Source organism: Euwallacea similis, chromosome 36, assembly GCF_039881205.1.
Source record: "Euwallacea similis isolate ESF13 chromosome 36, ESF131.1, whole genome shotgun sequence".
NCBI lineage: Eukaryota > Metazoa > Arthropoda > Insecta > Coleoptera > Curculionidae > Euwallacea > Euwallacea similis.
Window position 1 is genome coordinate 232,745 of NC_089644.1, and position 5,970 is coordinate 238,714.

Consider the following 5,970-nt stretch of genomic DNA (forward strand, 5'->3'; position numbering starts at 1 on the left):
GAGTTTCCTCGGTGAGAACCAAAGGGTTTCGAAGTAACAGCTAATGGTGGTTTTTGTTTTTCCGTCAAGTCGCCTCCAGAGAGTTTCACAATACCGAGATTAATGCGAAAATGCAAAAGATTAACAATGTTATCTTCTCGGAATCCTACACGACTGCGCCAGTTATAATAAGGCAACAAATACGTAAAATTGTATATTAACTTAAAACAAAATTTACCACAACTGTCTGCATTAGGACGGACCAGTTGGTTCTGGCACATCGAAAATTAAGATCCGAGCTCGCAGGCTCGCCATAAAACAAACAAATAAACAAAGGTTCGACACTTGGGGAACGATGCCCATTGCGTCTAAACAAAATTATATTGTCCACTGATTATCACACATATAATGGTGATAGTAATACGCTTAATAGGTTCATTAACCGTTGTGAGAGTTTAATTACAAGTTATTGCGTTTTTAAAGATAGTGAGTTAGACAATCATATTTTTGAATCAATTCAGGATAAGTTGGTTGACAAAGCCGAAAGGTTAGTTGGGAATCGTACAGAAATCAAAGATTGGGTTACGCTGAAAAATTGCTTGACTCAATGTTTTTCTGATAGAAGTGTAATGGAACTCGCGAAACAAAACTCGGGAACACTTTGGTAGATTTTTATTCCACTCGTTATGACACACACAACCCTTAATCGTTTACAAAACTAAAGATCTTGGGATTAAACTGACATTTCAATAGAGAGAGCCAAGAGTTAATGAGGGAAGTGACAAAATTCCGGGAGCGTCGAGTTATATTATTATAATCGTAATGGTCAAAATAGTTATTGGTCCTTTTACAAGCTTCGGGGTATCTTAAGTACCAAATCTGGGGGTCAGTACCCATAGGCGTACTCCGGTTTTAGGCAATTAACAAGACAATCCACAGATGGTAACTTTCTAAATCCTTAACCCGTAACGTCAAGATAATGGTAAAAAAGGATGATTTACGGGGGTGTTGTAGCTATAGTGAGATTTTAGCAAAATGTGGATATTTTAGACTTTTGTCTTGACGAGGAAAAGAAGTGAAAGTTTTTATGAAGGGTAACCCTTATTGGAAAATAATGGGTTCCCAACATATGGCCATCCTGGACATACCACCAAAGTAATGAAAATTCATAGGCGTAGCCTAAGGGTACATTACACCTTCCCCCTTAAATTAGACATTGGGGAAAACTGGCGAAGTTTGTCACAATGGATAAGATAGTAACAGATAGGATTCTTAATTATACAATAAGAGTCAGAAATGGGAACATTGCACAATGGTTTAGAAAAGTTAGATATGATACAGTAGCTTAATTACTAAATTATAGAATATACAGAATCTATGTAGATACCTATTATGTGAATTATTATATAAAAGTTCGAATAAGAATTACGAATGTTTACAGAATTTTAAATATTTTCACTATATTGTTCAGTCTTGGAATTCGTCACTTAAAAATGTGCCTGGGTCGACCTTAATAATTTCAAAGTAGTTAAAGCAAGAGTTACAGGATAAGATTTAGGGTTTTAGTCAGGATAATTAGGTAACTGACACAAATGCCTTTTTCAACCGATTTGCGTGAACCTTTACTGGTTTATTTTTTATCAGAATTGTGTAGTTTACAGGTGAGGGTTTCTCTATAATTTTATATGGTCCATCATAATTATGATTGAGTTTTCGTGATTTCCCTGTTGACAATTTTTCACTTAGTAAATAAACGTCTTCTCCTATAGTGAATGAGATGTCATTTATCTTGCGATCGTAATATGATTTATTTACTTCTTTACTCTGGTTCAAGTTGTCCTTAGCTAGTTCATGAGCGGTTTGCATTTTGAATTTTAACTGGTCTAAATAGGAGTCGTAAGTATACTTGAATTCTGGGGATTTTAAAATTGCAGTCGGTAAATTAGGTTTGATTCCAAAAACTAACTCAAAAGGTGAGAATTTTGTTGAAGAATGAACTGTGGTATTATATGAAAACATAGCGCAATCTACCCACTTGTCCCAATCGGTTTGTTCCTTATTAACATAGTGTTTGAGATAGTCTGTTAGGGTGGCATGACTTCTTTCAAGGGCGCCGTTGCTCTGAGGATGATAAGCAGTGCAATTAATTTGCTTGATTTTGAAAAATTTAGCTATTTCCTTAAGCACTTTTGAAGTAAAATCGCGACCTTGGTCCGTAACTAGTGATTCGGGAATTCCGAATCGACAAATGAATTCGGGAACAAATTTTTGAGCTATCGTAAGAGCTTCGTGGTTGGGTAGACTGTAGGCTTGAGAAAATTTAGTTAGGTCGTCTTGCAATGTTAAGATATATTTGTTACCAGACTCGGACAATGGCAAGGGACCTACTATGTCTAAGAAAACTTTCTCGAAGGGTTTCGAACTAGTGGTTGTGATTTCCATTGGTTTTTTGACTTTATTACGAACCAGTTTGTTTCGTTGGCATGATTCGCATGTTTTAATAAAATTCTTAATGTCCTTTTTCATATTGGTCCATTTGTACGTTTGTTTAATTTTTTTATAAGTTCGATGAAATCCAGTATGTCCTGCTGACGGCAAGGAATGATATTCCTCTAGTATTTGAGGAATCTGTTCGGGTTTGGGAGTCGAAGTTGTGTTAAGGCAAATAGTGATCTTTACATTTACATTCTTAAATATTTCTCTTAATATGACTCGGATTTTGTTAAAGCTTAGTTTACTAAAAGGGGATTGAATTCGAGACATTGAAACTGAAGATAAGTCCAGTTCTAACAATTTTCCTTTGAGCTTGATTAAAGAATTATAGATATCTTCGTGGGTTATATGTTCCCAATAATGGTTCGACAAGAAGCAATAAAAAAAGGTAGTTTCGTCTTCTCTGAGAAATATTATGTCACCCTTTTGAGGACTGAGGGTTTTTAAATGTTGTATATGATTGTGTCGGTTACAAATTTCCTTTTGGTATGGTTCCGTCAAATTCAGGTCGCTCGATAAAAAGATGCAGATGTTGTCCTTGGAAGTCGAAATGTTAGTGTTGTCTTCAATTATGTTATTGTTAATAATTGGTGCGTTTTGCAGTTTAAGCTTAAAATTTTGATAGGAGTTAGACTCACTCGTTAAGTGGTTTATAGAAGTTGTTGGAAAATTGGAAAAATCATTTGAAAAAGGGTTAGGCATAGGCGGTCTACTCAGACAATCAGCGTTTTGATTGGTTTTGCCTGGTTTATATTCAATGGTAAAATTGTACTCTGATAACGTTAATTTCCATCGAAATAATTTAGAATTTGGATCCTGACAGTTCTTTAGCCAAATTAATGGTTTGTGATCTGTAAAAATCGTAAATTCGCGGCCATACAGATAGGGTCGATAGTGTTTTATGCTCCAAATTATTGCTAAGAGTTCGCGTTCTGTTGTGCTGTAGTTCGATTCTGCTCTATTTAAGGTTCTACTTGCGTAGGAGATGGGTAAGTCGTTTGGAGGACTCCCCTGAGACAAAATTGCTCCTATGGCGAAATTACTAGCGTCGGTAGTCAGATAAAAACGTTCAGAAAAATCCGGGTATTGCAAAACAGGTTCGGAACATAATAAATTTTTGAGTTGATCAAATGAGTTTTGTTGTTGGTCAGTCCAGTTGAAAATCTGATTCTTCCTTAGTAATTTAGTTAGGGGTTGCGTGATTTTGCTAAAATTTGGAATAAACCGTCGGTAATATCCTGCTAAGCCTAAAAATGACTTGATGTCTTTTGGAGTTTTTGGATTGGGAAATTCTGAAACAGCTTGGACTTTATTTGGGTCAGGTTTAACTCCAGTAGCCGTGATGATGTGTCCTAAGTACATTACTTCCTTGCGTAAGAATTCGCACTTGTCCGGTTGTATTTTTAGATTGAAATGGGATAGTCGTTCGAATACTTCAATTAATCGTTTATTATGATTTTCCAAGGTATCGGCATGGATTACTATATCGTCCAAATATACAAAACATCGAAGATTTTGAATTCCAGATAGGACAGTGTTCATGAGCCTCTGAAATGTAGCAGGAGCGTTTTTCAGACCAAAAGGCATTCTATTAAACTGATAGTGGCCCGTTGGAGTAGAAAATGCAGTTTTGGGAGCGTCTTCGTCGGACATTTTGATTTGGTGAAAACCCGATGTTAAATCTATTATGGAAAAGTATTTAGAGTGGCCTAACTGATCCAGAATGTCGACAATGTTTGGAAGGGGAAACGAGTCGCCTATTGAAATATCGTTAAGTTTTCTATAGTCAATTACGACTCTCCATTTTTTCATTCCCGAGGCATCTTGTTTTTTTGGTACCACCCATACAGGCGAATTCCACGGCGAATTAGAAGGGGTTATGATCTCGTTTTTTAACATTTCATGAACTTGCCTATCAACTTCCTCCTTATGGATTTGAGGGTATCGATAAGGTTTTGTGTTTACAGGTTTTGAAGAGGTAGTGGGAATTTGGTGGCTTACCGCATTCGTGTATGATAAAGAATCACCTTCTAAATAGAATATTTGAGCAAAATCGTTACATATTTGTGTTATACTGGATCGTTCTTCTTGGTTCATGTGTGAAGTTCTTAAAAGTGATTGAATTTTAGTTGACCTGTTAGGATTTGCTTCGGATTTTTGCCTTGAAATTTGAAAAAATTGAGTGTCTTGATTCGTTGGGAGTTTTTCTAAAAGGACTTGAGCGTTTCTGATTTTGATTTCGTTATTCGTAGTATTTAGAATGCTGGTAATTGCATAGTCGTTATTAATTACTTTCACAATACTGGGACAAAGATATACTCCATCTAGTATTGTGAATTCTGAGCAAATTCCTTCCTCAATTTCTGGGTTTAGGACACGAATTTTGACAATAGCTTCACTTCTAGGTCCTACGATATATTCTTTAAATTCCTTATTTTGCGGATTAGTGAAGTCGAAATGTGAATTTTCTAGAAGTATTTGAATCGATTCATCTTTTATTTTAAGATATTTTTTATCAAAGTCCAGGAGACATGAAAAATGAGTTAGGAAATCGCTGCCTAATATACCATCGAATTTTATGGGCAAATTATCATTTATTGCGTGAAATTGAAATCGAAATTGTTTATCGTTAATAGTGAAATTAAGAATTGTAGAAAATAGAGTTCTATTTGGATTCGAGACATTTGCATCAATTCCACGAAGGGTTATGGGGTTGTCCGTGCATTTATGAACATGGGGATTAAGTTTGGAAGTTTTAATTAGGGAAATGTCTGCACCGGAATCGATAAGAAATGTACAAGGGTTAGAAGTGCTCTCATTTATGTGGAGGATGGCGTAGGCTGTGACTGAGGTGTTAATGGTTGTGACTCGGCCTCGAAGGTGTGTACTCTCGTTTGGGCCGGATTGAGACGAGAGTTTTGGTAGTTTAAAGGGTTCTCAGGATTTTGGGGATGTTGATTTGGGATATTTGGCTCGTTACCTGGAGGTTGTTGGTTATAACGATTTGCATTATTATATGCTCTTTTTCTACACTCCTCTATCACATGTCCATTTTTCTTGCAATACCTACAGAAGCTTGATGCTGGATAGTGATTAGTAGAATTAGTATTAAGGTTGCGATTTGAAGGATTTTGGTAGGTATTTGGATTTGAATTAGAGACGTTGTGAGCATTATATTGAGAATTTGGCGGTCTGTTAGCGGGAAAGCGTCGGTTATTCCTACAGTTTTGCGTGTAGTGACCATATTTTTGACAAATTTGGCAGAACTTATTAAGTGACGAATTGCCTACTGATTGATTTTTGAAAACATCGGTTTTTGCCTTTAATTCCTGCTCTTCACTTATTGCTAGAGCGATAGCTCTTTCTAATGAATCGGGGTTTTGGCATTTTAATAAGAGTTCTAGGTCTCTTGATAATCCTCTTATGAAGACATCACGAGCTTGATTTTTAAAAAGATCTTCATACAATTGTTTTGCTTCTTGAGATAAATTTGATTCT